The sequence below is a fragment of the Urocitellus parryii genome, chromosome 13 (genome assembly GCF_045843805.1).
Source record: "Urocitellus parryii isolate mUroPar1 chromosome 13, mUroPar1.hap1, whole genome shotgun sequence".
In the NCBI taxonomy this organism is placed as follows: Eukaryota; Metazoa; Chordata; class Mammalia; order Rodentia; family Sciuridae; genus Urocitellus; species Urocitellus parryii.
In genome coordinates, this window is record NC_135543.1 from 66,417,810 (window position 1) to 66,432,886 (window position 15,077).

General features: G+C 36.8%; 1 protein-coding gene across 1 annotated transcript in view; it reads left to right on the forward strand.

Moving 5' to 3' along the window:
* Positions 1-15,077, forward strand: part of Cenpp (centromere protein P) — a 219,901-nt gene that overhangs the window by 86,754 nt on the left and 118,070 nt on the right. The window lies entirely within an intron of this gene.

A 15,077-nucleotide genomic window follows, 5' to 3' on the forward strand; every position in this document is an offset into this window, starting at 1 on the left:
TTGGAAGATTAACTTAAAATTAACCACTTTGTTTTTATATAATTCTTCATTAACTAGATGATTTGAACTTATAGTAGTGATTATGTTGTTCATGTTCCCAACAAATGTGGAAAAATATTTAATGAATACATAGCTAGAGTACATAGAATCAAAACTGTCTAAAATTTTAAACTAGGTTGGCAGTGTTTAGGAGATCTAAATTGGCAGTGGTTGGAAATAGAGGGAGATGATGGTTAGAGTCAGACCTTCCAGGAAAGTAGGAGCTGTGAATGATACTTGGTGACCAGTGATTTAGTTCATTGGTTTTAATTGTGATAATTGGGAAGTCAGCTGAATTGGTGAATAGTCTAAATTATATGTTATAATTGTAATTTGATTGAAGTGCATATAGTATCTCAAAGTGAATAACATATTCAGCTAAGAAAGTGAGACCTGCTTAATTAATTAATTAATATAATAGGCAAACATGTTTTTATTCATTTGTTCATTTATTCAGCTCTTTTTTTTTAATTGAACCCCTACTGTGTATAAGGCAGTTTTAGATGCTGGGGACTTAGCAGTGATATCATAAAGGAGGAAATCAGAAAATAAGCTTTTATCAAGTGGTATAGAGTGCAATCAAGGAGAATAAAACAAGGAGAGGGATAAAAACAGATGAGACGGAGGAGTATGTGGGTATACCCATATACTGGGCACTTGTGAACTGGAATGGAGTGTTTAAGTTATTTATTATAAGGAAGATGGTAGGAGCCAGGCTTCTCACTGTTGAAGTGGGAGGTAACAGATAAGCAAGGGCAGGAGGTAAGAATGATCCACATCATGGTGGATTAGAGTTGGATGCAGTAATATAACTCATATTTAGCTAAATATACACACAGATGGTTAGTATTGAGATATTTATAGATACATGTAGTTACATGAGTTAGTAGACACATGTGTATCTCCTTGCTGAAACTGAAAGGGTCTAGAATAAAACATAGCCCAAGAGCAATGAGCACACCTAGTAACTAGATCTTGGCTTTTTTCTTTGTCAGTATGTTGGGCAAGCAGTCTACCACTAAGCCACATCCCAAGCCCCAGATCTTGCTTTCTAATACCATTCTCCAATAAAAGGAACCAGGGCTACTCCTTTGGAAAATGGCTGATTCCAGGAGGACTGAGGGAAAGAACAAGATGGGCCTGGAGCTTTGGATAGCACTAGCAGGAAGAATTCAATAAAGAAAGGGGTCTGGAAAGTCTCTATATCTGTTGCTCAGTTTTGCTGTGAACCTAAACTACTCTAAAATATTATTTATAAATTTAAAAAGTAGGAGGCAGACACTATTTTAGAAAGTTTAAATATTTAGGTCTGCATATTGTAAGGGAGCAAGCCAAGAGGACAAAAGTAAAACTGACACACCTCACAAGTTTTCTTTCCTTCATTATTCACTTTTTCTATAAATGGTACCTCCCCATCCCAGCCCCACCTTTTTTAGGTAAGTCAGAAGTTTAGGAGTCCTCTCAATCAGTGCTTCCTAAAGTGTAGTAAGAGAGCCATCAGGATCAGAATTACCAGGGATTCTTTTTAAAATTTTAGGTTCCAGCATCTTTACACCTGGAGAGGTCAGCGTGGATAATTTAACAAATATGTACAAAGTATACATATACACTGAGCTATACCCTGTCCCTATTGTGAGTCCTTTGCATGTCCATTTAATCTGGAGGGTTGGTGTGTCCATTTCTACTGATCAAGTGCGGGTATTTCAGCAGTGCTTATTTTGTTATTGGCACATAGTATGGACTTAGTAAATACTGGGTGCTCCTCTTCTTCTTATCATCATCATTATTATTAAGATTTCCTACTATTGTGAAGTGACTTAGATACTTTATAAATATACGAAGCATAATTTTTTGTCTCAGTTTTCAAATATTTCATCCCTTCATTTTCCCAAGTATTTTTTAGCAGTCCAGCCATATGTTAGAGTTTTTGCTTGTAGTTATTTGTCATTGTTCGAATTTTTAAAATATGATTAGTGTTTTAAGATTATTTTAAAATATATCTGACTTTGTTGTTTTTATTTCAGACTTCTAAAGCATATTAGAATAAGACTGCCCTCCCATGGTAAAAATTAGGTAATTCGCCCTGTAAATTTAATGGGCTAATTTTTTTAGTGGGGGAGCCAGGGAGGAGGGCACTTTGAAATGTATCTTTTAACAAATATGTTGGAAATATGTATTTTCTAGTTATTGATGGACCTTTATTTTATTCACTTATTTATGTGTGGTGCTGAGAATCAAACCCAGTGTCAGGCAAGTGTGCTACCACTGAGGCACAACCCCAGCCCCCTGAGGTCACCTTTCTATCTGTGGAGTTGTTTTTCATCTTACGAGATAGATGTAAATGTGGCTACTCCATATCTAAAATTGTATCGCACCTTTGGCTTTTTGTCCCACCTTTTCTTTGGCTTCCTGTCATTTTAGGGGATGCCTTTTCATGTCTAATCCTCTTCTTCAATTCCATGTTAAAGTACTTGGAGTCACCCTTGAGATTTATTAGTTTCAGTATTAATGGATTAATCTCCATATGAAGACGTAGAGATTGAGTTTAATATTATTAGACTCAGTCTCAATGGATTAGTCTCCATATTTTCTGTGGAATTATATAATATTGCTACAAGTACCCTTTAGATGAAAGGAACTCTTTGACTTATTCATAGTAGTAAATTGATGGGAAATATGGGTGGGAGCAGAGGATATATATATAGATCTAGGAAATAGAATTTCTATTACTTATATTTATTCAAGCTAATAGTTGTTAAATAAATTGATTAAGGAGAAATTTGTCAGATGAGAGAAATTTTTATATTGTTGGCAGTTTTTTGCAGTATGTCTGGAGCAAGTGAACAGCTATGGTGGGCCTTGGGCAAGGGAAAATGGAAGGGGAAAAGAAGGGGCTTTTGATGCTATGAAGTGGGAAGATGGGTTTTCAGATATTACCATTTCTCAGAGCTTAAGTTATGCGTCACTAATCCTTTTAGATTATATGGAAGAGAAGTTAATATGTTCATTTTTTAATAATGTTAAATTTAGTTTTAAAACCAGGTTGAATAAGCTAACTCAGCTCCTACTACATTAAGAAATGTTTTAGTGGCTTTTGGAGAACTTTTATAGTTGTGTAATTCACTAAGTGCAGTTTGAGGACTGATAACTTTATGTCATTGCCTCTGACTCCTATAGAAAGTGAGAATATCATCTTCTTTCCTAGTACAAACAAATTAAGAGTTACAACATTTTGCTCTGGTTCATCAGCATCTCAAATGACTCGCAGAACTTGTAGCAACTGCTTGAAGTGTCCTCTGGGAGGGTTAGTGGAGAGCCTACTCTCATTAGACCTGCACGCAGAAGCTTCCTGAGCTTGAAAGCACCCCCACTGGTAGATGCAGCAGTCTCCACAGGCACAGCCCATCAAGCACTATTGATGATGAAGAACTTTTTGAGTTACATTTCCTGTGTAAGAAATTCCTTGTCCTCTTGCCTTGGTTGGTTGTAAGTCAGAATCCCAGATGAGGATAGTAGAGCTCAGTGTCTGGACAGCAATGTTCTTGCTTTGCTCGTGTCAGTGATTGGAACAAATATTTACAGCGTAAGTGTGATCACATCGATATACAAGTACATCAAGAAAAGTAACTCATGCTAGTAGTCAAAACAGTGGTGGCCCTTTGTGCTAGTGACCAGACAGAAGTCTTACGTGCTAGGAGTGTTCTTATCTTAACCTGGATACTAGTTACATGCTTTGCTTAGTTGTAAACAATTATCAAGCTGTATGCTTATAAAACTTTTACAACTTTATTAAAATTTCTTTTTAAGGGGGCTGGGGTTGTGGCTCAGTGGTAGGGCCTGGCTTGTGTGAGGCCCTGGGTTCAATCCTCAGCACAACATATAAGTAAATAAATTAAATAAAGGTCCATTGACAACTAAAAAAAAAAATTTTTTTTTAAATTCTTTTTAAGTCAAAATTGAGCCAGGCCCCGTGTTGCCCACTTGTAATCCCAGTGACTATGGAGGCCAAAGCAGGAGGACCACAAGTTTGAAGCCAGCCTTAGCAATTTAGTGAGGCCCTCAGCAACTTAGTGAGACCTTGTCTAAAAAATAAAACTGGCTGGGGATGTAGCTTATCAGTAAAATGCCCCTGGGTTCAGTTACCAGTACCAAAAATAATAATAATTTAAAATGTCAGTATTAGATCTGGAAGATGGTAGAGTAGAGAAGGTTGCTTTTCAGGCTGCTTCATGGTGTGAAACCAAGAAAGAGGGTAGACAGCTTCTCAGTAAAGTGGTTGGGGGGGGGGGGAGTGCCGTGGGGGGAGCTTTACTGGGAATTAATATTGGACAGTCAAAACAGATAGGGGACTCAGGAGGTTGGATATAATAGAATGAGGTAAAAATTACACCCCTGCCTGCCTTCACAGCAGTCCCTTTGCAATCAAAGCCATATAAAGCAAACCGGCATAAAGCAAACCCGCATTTTTGGGAGGCCTGTGGCCTCCCAAAATCATCTCTGATTAAGGACACTGCCAGACGGATTCAGAGATGTTCTGCATAGTACTCTCATGTGATAGAGATGTCCTGTCTTTTCCAGCTGCCCTAGGAGAGCTAAGGAAAGAGCCATCTTGAAGCCCACCCCCGCTGGGGCCTGTGGTTGTGGCTGCGGGGGGTCCAGGCAAGCCCAAGCCAGTCTGAAAATCAGGTCTGACAAATCCACACAGCATGTCATAGAGCATGCCCAAGAAGCCAGGGGAAACTCAGAGGCAGAGAGCATTTTACACCAGGGAATACGAGTGGTGGAAATCCACATAGATCCCCTTTTCCCTTTGAGTTTAGTGGCTCCCAGTACCAACTGGGAGGGTCATGCCCTGCCAGGAAGTCAAAAGGGCCGGAGTTAGAGTGACTGAGTTTGATGCTGAAATCCAGAGTCCACAAAAGGCAGGGTCTGCAGGTGACGGAGGGGGAAAATGATTGGCAAGAACTAAAATTAAGAATCAATAAATGGCATTGTATCAAACTAAAAAGCTTCTTCATAGCAAAGGAAATCAGAGCATGAAGAGAATCTACAGAATAGGAGAAAGTCTTTGCCACCTGTACCTCTGATAGACCATTAATCTCACTCTATTTTATCTCATTCCAGTGAGAATGGCAATTATCAATAATACAAGTAACAATAAATGTTGGTGAGGAGGTGGGGAAAGGACACACTCATACATTGCTGGTAGGACTGCAAATTGGTGCAACTACTCTGGAAAGCAGTATGGAGATTCCTCAAAAATCTAGGAATGGAAGCACCATTTGACTCAGTTATACCATTCCTCAGTATATATCCAAAGGACTTAAAATCAGCATATTTCAGTGACACAGCCACATCAATATTTATAGCAGCCTAGTGCTAATCCTAGAAAACCAAAGGTTGAATGTTCTCTCTGATATGCAAATGCTCTCGCACAAGGAGGGAAGGCAGAAGAATAGCAGTACTTTGGATTAGACAAAGGGGAATAAAAGGAAGGGAATTGAGATCATAGGAAAGACAGTGGTATGAACCTAACATAAGTTTTCTATGTACACATATGAATAAACCACAATGAATCTCCACATCATGTTCAACCACAAGATTGGGATCCTAAATAGAATAAGATATATTTCATGTTTATATAAATGTGTCAAAATATACTCTACTGTCATGTATATGTAAAGAGAACAAATAAAAAAATTTTTAAATGTCAATATTGATTCAACTACTGACTTATTGGGAATGTAGAAGACATCATTATGTTAAAGGATACTACCACTATACAATCAGCAAAATCTAAACTAAGGAAGATACCGTTGGATAACTGCGTAGTTTCTCGATCAAATAAATTGTAAGAAAGAGACGAAGGGGAAATTTATAGTTTAAAAGACTTCTTATCAATTCAGGGCATCTGTGTAGGCCTTTTGTGGATATTGCCTCAAACAAACCTGTTTAAAAAATTGTGGAAAAGTTGGAAAGTTGAACAATTACTGGGTTTGATGGTATTAAGTAATTATAGTCAATATGTTTGTGTGATAATTTATTATGTTTAAAAAGTGGAGGAAGATATTCTTTTTATTAGGCCAAATAGCCTCTATGCCATAATCTGATGATGACATCACAAAATTTATAGGCCAATAAATATATGAATAGTAAATAAAACATTATATATTAAAATCTAGTATACATAAAATGGATACATTATGATCAAGAATTTTTCCAAGAATTCTAGTTGGTTTGGAAAATGACCGTTATGATTCCCAATATTTTTTTTTAGAGAGAGATTTTTTAATATTTATTTTTTAGTTTTCGGTGGACACAAGTCTTTGTTTTATTTTTATGTGGTGCTGAGGATTGAACCCAGCGCCCCGCGCATGCCAGGCGAGCGCGCTACCGCTTGAGCCACATTGCCAGCCCATGATTCACAATATTAACAAAATAAAGAAGTATAAGATCATCTCAGTAATTAAAGAAAACCATTTTATATAAAATCCAGTTTACCATTGTGAGGATGAAAACTTTCAGCAAAGTGGAATTGGAAGAGATTTTAAATTGATAAAGGGTATCTGTTGGCAAAAAAAAATACAGGCAACGTAACATGAGGAGCCAGGCAGGCTAAATGTGATGTCAGTGAAGAAATAGCAAAATTTGTCCACCCCTGATGTTCAGTACCGGCAAGGGTGTCCACTTTAACCACTCATACTCAAATTTGTACTGGATGTCCTAATAGTGGGATACAAGAAAAGAAATAAAAATAAAAAAGGAATAAAAATTATTTTTAATTGCACTTGACATGATTGTATTTTTAAAAATCCAAGGAATCTATAGGTACACTATTAGAATTAATAAGCAAATTGTTCAAGATTGCTGGTTATGTCAGTATGAAACAATCAATTTAGACTATATATTAGCAACACATAATCAGCATAAAAAACTGTCATGTGTGATAATATCTGATCTATCCATAACCAAGGAACAACTTTCAAAAATGTATAAAACTTTTATGTGGATACTAAAAAAAATGTGAGGAAGGCAATTAAAGAACACTTATTGTTTGAAAGATTCAATATTACTAAGATGCCAGTCCTCTCCAAAATGATCTACAGGTTTATAGTAGTTCCAGTAAAAATTTCAACAGGGTTTTTGTATAATTTACAAGCTAATTCTAAAATTAATGTGGAAATGCCAAGGATCTAGAATAATTAAGACAATTCTGAGAAAGACCAACAAAATTGGAGGACTTATATTACTGAATTTCAAGCACATGGAATAAAAATTCAGACTTTAGAAATAGACATAGAGCCCAGAAATAAATTAGATATATGAAATCACTTATGATAAAGACACCACTGAAGTTCAGTGAGTTAAAGATATCTTTCCAATAAATGATATGGAACAAATGGATTTTTCAAAGGGAGAAAAGTGAATTTTTATGCATATCTTATACCAAACACAAAAATCAATTCAAGATGGGTCATAAACCTTCAATATGAAAGATAATAAAACATGCTTCCAGGAGAAAATAGGGGCAAGTAACTTCATATACTTGGGGTAAACAAAGATTTCTTAAGGAAGAAGTTAAAAACACCAATCATGAAGTCAAAACTTGATAAATTGGACATCATTTAAAATAAGAACTTTTGTTAATCAAAAAAAAAACACACACCAATTTTTCAGAGTTAAAAAAAAAGTCACAGCCTGGGCTGGGGATATGGCTCAAGCAGTGGCGCACTCGTCTGGCATGTGTGGGGCGCTGGGTTCGATCCACAACACCACATAAAAATAAAATAAAGAAATTGTTTCCACCTAAAAACTAAAAAATAAATATTTAAAAAAAAGTCACAGCCTGAGGAGAGATACAGTGTGTATAGTAATCAAAGACTCATATTAGGAATGTATAACTAACACTTTAAATCAGTTAAAAAAAAAAACAACAACACTAAAATGGGTAAAAGACTTGGAATTTTATAAAAGCAGCCACCCACTTGGCCAGTATGCATGTGAAATGATGCTTAATGTCCTTAGTTATTAGAAACATGCAAATTAAAACCACAAGGTGATTGTGTTGCTTTCCCACCAAAAAGGCTGTGCTTAAAAGACTAACAGCTGGTCATGGTGGGACACTCCTGTAAACCCAGTGACTCAGGAGGCCGAGACAGGAGGATCATGAGTTCAAAGCCAGCCTCAGCAACTTAGCAAGGCCCTAAGCAACTTAGCAATATCCTATCTCAAAATATAAAAAGGGCTGGGAATGTGGCTCAATGGTTAAGCACCCCTAGATTTAATTCCTGGTACAAAATAAAATAAAATAAAAAAGGACTAACAGCATCAATTGTGGATCAGGTTGTGGAACAAAAGAAGCTCTTAAACATTGTCAGTGAGAATATCAGTTGGTACAATTGTGGAAAACTATTGATAGTGTCCACCACATCTGTAAATAGTCCTATCCTATGATTCAACTGTTCTACTCTCAGGTATGTATCCCATGGAAATGAATGCATATGCCCTTAAAAAGTTGTGCATAAACATGCTTGTAGCAACTTATTTATATATAATAGCTCCAAACTAAAAACAGCTCAAGAGACTTTCAACATTAGAATGAAAAAAAATACACTGGGTTATATGCAGTTGAATAATTTTTGTTTGTTTTGTTTTGATACTGGGTATTTAACCTAGGGGAGCTTTATCAATAAGCCACATCCTCAACCTTTTTTTATTTTTCATTTTGAGACAGGGTCTCACTAACTTGCTTAGGGCCTTATTAAATTACTGAGGCTGGCCTCAAACCTACAATCCTCCCATCTCAACCTCTAAAGTTGCTGGGATTACAAGCATGCACCACTGCACCCTACTGTGAAATGTTCTTTAGTAATAAAAAGGAATTTGCTGATATATGTGATAACATATATATGTGATAACATAGATGCATAGCTATTATGTTGAGGGTGTTAACAAGTTTGGCCTCAAGCTGCTTCCATAAATTTTCTAGTTTGGTTTAATAAATGCTTATCTACACCTAGTGAACTGTAACCTAATACTTTAGGTAAGCAGACCGTGACCTACTCTCCTAACTAGTAGCTGAGTTTCAGTCAATCATAAGCAACCAACTGCTCAAATCATGTTAAGATAAGACAGATGCAAGCTATAACTAAACTGGCTATTCTATCTCACTTCCATTTTTTGTACTTTTCTGTGCTTAAGTTTTTTCTGGCTCTGCATATGATCTGCCTTTTGGTTGGTAGACTCTTCTAAGCCATTCTCTTCTAAACCGGTTTGTGTCTAGACTGCTACCTTACTTTAGAATCAGATAAAGCCAGTTAAGATCTGCAAAACTAGATTTGTTTGTAATTTTCTCCCTTTTTGGTACCAAGGATTAAACACAGAGAAGCTTTACCACTGAGCCATATTCCTAGCACTTTTTCTTTCTTTCTTTCTTCCTAATTTAAAATCAGGGTTTTGCTAAGTTGCTTAGGGCCACTGCACCTTGCATCTCTTCTTTTTTCTTTTTTACAGTACTGGGGATTAAACCCAGGGATGTTCTACCACTGAACTACATCCATAGACTCATTTACAAATTATTATTAAATTTTGAGACAGAGTGTCAGTAAGCCCAGGCTGGCCTTGAACTTGCAATCCTCCTGCCTTAGCCTTCCAAGTTACTGAGATTACAGGCATGGGCCTCCAGGCCCAGCTGTAATTTTCTCTTTTAACAATCAAAAGAAATTAGTAACTGAATATTTACGTGTGTGAGTCTGTTTAATTCAAGTTCAAGAACAGGTAAAAATTAATAGATGGCAGTGTACACTATGAAATTAGTGCCCTTAGGGCTAGGTATGGACTGAGAAGGAGTGTGGAAGAACCTTGTAGGTGATAGATGTGTTTGGTATCTTGATCTTGATCTGCTTTGAATAATGGTACTGGGACAACTGGATATCCTTGTAACACCATATACAAAATTTACCTACAAATGAAACAAAGACCTAACCAAAAGAACTGAAACTATTGAATGTTTAAAAGAAATCCTAGATATAATTATACATGAACTTTGATTAGGTGACTGTTTCTTAGATGTGACACAAAGAATAAAAGCCACAAAAGAAAAAAGTAGATAAATTGGACATCACCAATATTGAAAGCTTTTGCATGTCAAAGGACACTGTCAAGAAAGTGAAAAAACAAGTCACCAAATGGGAGAAGAATTTTGCAAATCATTTATCTTCTAAGGGAATTGTGTCTAGAATTTCTGCAACTCAATAATTTAAAAAATAAAACTAATTTAAAGATGGAGGTAGACTCTAAATTGACATCTCCACAAAGAAATGGCCAAACACTTGAAGGAAAGCATCAGAAAAATACAAATCAAAACCACAGTGAGGGGCTGGGAATATAGTTGATGGAGTGCTTGCCCAGCACCTCAAAAAAAAAAAAAAAAAAAAACAGTGAGGGGTTGGGGTTGTGGCTCAGTAGTAGAGCACTTGCCTAGCATGTGCAAGGCCCTGGGTTCAATCCTCTGCACCACATAAAAATAAATAAAATAAAGATATTGTATCCAAATACAGCTAAAAACAAACAAAAAAAAATAGGACTTTTGAAACCAGGTGGTGGTTGTCACAGGTTACTGGAATCTCCCCTTGGTTGCAGCCTCACCATGGCCCAGCAGCTGTCCTGGGAGCAGGGCATCATGATGGGCCAAGAGCAGTGCAGAGATCATGGCCGAGTTCTTATTCTGTGCCAGCATGGCATATATCCCTCTGAAATCTTTACTTGACTGCAGAAGTATGAACTCACCTTGCTGATAACTACCAACCCCGAGCTCATAAAGTGTAGCAGTGTGGTGAACAGCTCTACAAGTACTCAGTTCAGTCATAAAGGGTGGCAATTTGATATTGAGGGCAACAAGACTGCAAAAGATGACAGGTTCATTTGATCTATTGATTTATAAAGACAAAGATTTGGTTGTTGTAGAGAGCCATGACAGTGAATGGGAAAGCATTGTCTGAAATTGGGATCCCTGATGACTGCATGGCTGTGGCATGCTTGGTGCCTTGGGAAGTTTCTGTGCAAAGGTGCAGGATGCCTGGTTGCTGTGGTAATGCCCTCCATGGGGAGGCTCTATGCTAGAGCCTCAATCTTGCTCTCAGGCACACACCTCCTGGGAATGAAGGAATTCTCTTATTAAGACAACTACAGTGTTTCACCAGCTCTGCACCTCCTGAACCTGCTCACATAAAGGTAGCTTTAAATAATGGACTTTCTTGAGAGCTGCACAATGCTCCTACCATTGCATATTGCAACTGTAGAATGTAACTGAGGACTAAGCTGCATAATGTTGCTCACTCTGTAACTTTCATGAATACAAAGAATAATGCTTGTCTAGTCTTTAATCTGATTAATGAGACATATATAATAAACATTGCTGGCTTAATTCTTTAGACCTGCTTCTCAGAGAGCAGCACTCCAAAAATCCCAGCTGTTAATTTCACAATCTGAGTACATGAGTTTTATTTCTTCCAATCTCTCATCACCCCTCACCAGAGCCTGCTAGTTTGGCCGCTCTGGTCATGGCAGGTTGTACCTGAAAAATGGGAAGAACTGGGACCACAGTTCATTATCATTTCTGAGGAAGTCCATCTTGACTCATTTACTACCACAATCCACAAAGTAAACGGCATGGTGGACTACAAACTCAATGACTGAGGGTGAGATAAGGAAGATAAAGTATTATAATTCTCAAGTGTGGTTTTCCTGAAAGCACATCAACTGCAGTTGATGTGTTGTATTTCATTGGTTACTTTTAGCTGGGAAGCCAGCACTATCCTGGATGAACTTGCCTCAGGGTTAAGGTAATGAGTAAACTGCACGTTTTTCCAGAGTAGCTCCAGATTTTGTCAGCATTGCAACATGAATTCCTTTGAACATGATAGTGGTAGGTGGAAAATCTTGTACAACACAATTAATTACTTTTCTAAATTGTTTTGGTCATGTAACTTGACTCTATAGATAGATATTTGAATATAAAATAATATAGCAAAAGACCTCTGAACATTCAGAATGTTTAGATCCTGAAAGTAAAGAAAAAGTGCTTTCTTTGACATTTATTATATTGTATAGTTTCTATATGGAAAAAAATATTCATTATTTGGCTTAACATACAGAACTTGAACCCATGAAGCAATGTATAATTATACTGGCGAGAATGTGGAGAAATTAGAATCCATATAAATTCTGATGGGAATGTAAAATGGCACAGCTTCAAAAAGAGCATAGTTACCATTTGGCCCCAGAGTTCCATCCCTAGGTTTATACTCAAGAGAAATGAAAACATATGTCCACTCAGAAATTTGTTGTGTTTATAGTAACTTTATTTGTAATCGCCCAAAACTAGAGATAACCCAACCCTCCACAAGTGAATGAATTAATAAATAAATGTAGTATGTCCTTGGTAATAAAAAGCAATGAAGTACTGACTTGCTACCTTATGGATAAACTTGGAAAATATTAGGCTAAGCAGAAAAAGCCACTCACAAAAGACCCCCTGCTATGTTTCCATTTATATGAAATATATGAGTAGGGAAATCCATAGAAAAAGTAGGCTTGCCAAGGAGTAAGTGGTAGGAACTTGGATATGTGGATTATTTTTGTGATGAAAACGTAAAATAGATTATAGTGATGGTTGCATACCTGTACTAAAGAAATTTTGTACACTTTAATAAATTATACAGTACTGAATTTCTACTCAATAAAACTTACTTAAAATAATAGGAATGGGAATATAAAATAATTATCATTGCTAATTATCATATTGTTTTACCTGCTTTTGCTTTTGCTTCTGTTATATTTCTCAGTAAACAGGGAAAAGAAAATCTCCGTCACACTACAAGTCTTCATGTCACATCTTTTGGCTACTGCAGCAGCAAAAGTGGTGTGTGTTTTTACTCCTTAGCCTGAATTGTCCCTGTGTTTCTCCATCAGACTCTTTGCAGCCTCTTCTGTGTATGGGTTCATTTCCAAGCAATTTTTAAATTTTACTGACAGAGCTATTATTGCTGGAAATTTTTCCTGGTTAACTCTGTTCAGAGGTAATTGGATGGGAGAATGTGTTCCAGAGCTCCCCAGAGTCTGTGATGGAGAATGTAAAAGATGCCTTCAGTGATCGTGTAAAAGTGCATTGGGGGAAAAAAAGGCTGGCTGCCCTACATCCACATCATGTGGAGTAAAAGCAGCACATCTTCAAATAGGAAGTGTGGACTGTGACAGGCCTGCGGGGGTGGGGGGATGGGAGCTGCTAGAGTGGGAAAAGATGGGAAGGATAAAAACACGCTTCGATTTTAGGATGAGAACACATTTCATTTCAATGATTTCATTCAGAAATGTGGAGCCATGGCAATGTACAAGTATTAGGGAAAGGGAGACAGATGACCAAGACAATCCTTGCAACCAGCATGTCCTTGGGAAAATATGAAAGAGAGAACCAGCATACAAATGGCTATAATAAGTTATATCATGACAACAAAGGAGAAGCACAGTCAAAATACTGGGAAGACCTGGGAGATGGAGGCAACAGTCTACATCAGTTTATGTGAGAATCAACAAGATGAGCTGAGATGAATAGTTTTGACACAGACATTTGAAGTTAAAATGTTGACAGATGCAGAGGATGGTATGAACAAAGACATAGGAGCCAGAAAATGTAGAGTGTATTTGAGAAATAGGAAGTAATCTGGAGCCGAACTGTGAAATAAAAACCTCAAATGTCATTATTTGAATGTAGATGATAGTCTTAAAAGATAGTCTTAAAGTTATGATGTGTTCTTAATTCAGTCACCAATAAAAAACTATTGTAAGATTTTGATGAAGGGAATGACATAATTAATCCAGATGGCAGTTTGTTAGAATTGGATAAGCAAGATGAGGCCAGGGAACTATTTTGATATTCCAGCTGGAATTGAGATTGTGATATAGTGACTGAGGATAAAAGGAGTCTATGTTTATCGGAAGGCAGGGAAGGATTTGGTGCCTACTTGGCTGTTGCAAGAGTGTTAGGAATAAGTGACTCCTTAGAAGTTTAGAACCTGAATAACTGGGAGGAAAGACAAAATCGAAAGGGATCATGAGAGTTTAAAGGAAATTGTTTAAGAGGTTGATTTTTATGGCACTGAATATTTGGGTTTGCTTTTCAAGGTTTGTTCCTCATGAAAGAGGTCAGCATGTGAGATGTGAATTTTGAATTTTGGTAGTGGCTAAACACAAAAGCAAATGAAATTGTTAGAGGACAGAGAGAAAAAAGTGTGTGTGTGTGTGTGTGTGTGTGTGTGTGTGTGTGTGTATTATATGAATCAAGGCTGCTGGGTATCAATCCCATATCTGCCCAAATTATTTAAATCTTTGTTCCTCAGTTCCCACACCTAAAAAAACAGATATAACTAAAGGTACCTGCTTCATAGGGTTATTGTGAAGATTAAATTAATAAATATAAGTAAAGCATTTAGTAGGATATGTCAAAGTATTCTTTAAACATCAGCTATCCTGGAATAATATTATTTATATGACACAATTTGAGGAAAATAAATTTAGAAGAATTAGGTCAGCTGCAATAGGTTAAGGTCCATGAGAATAGAAAGGTAATGAAGATATGATTTGAAAAAGTGATGGGAAACTAGGCAGAGTGCCATGTACTTGTAGTCCCATCTACTCGGGAATCCAAGGTAAAAGGATCACTTGAGCCCAACAGTTTAAGTCCAGTCTGGGCAGCATAGCAAGACTCTGTCTTTTCTTTCTTTCTTTCTTCTTTAATAAGCAAAAGGGTATTGTGAATGAAAGAGAAATAGTGTAGTAGCTTCAAGGGGAACAAATATTAAGGGTTTGTTCTTTTTTTAAGCTTTTGTTGGTAAGTGGTTTTCTTAAGGTATTATGTTTGTTTCATGAATGTTGATGACTAATAGATGATGACCAATAGTTGGGAGGAAATATAGATTTGTGGTCATTGAGATTCTTTGTTGCCTTGAAGGCTTTAATAAACTCAGTAAGTTGGATAACTC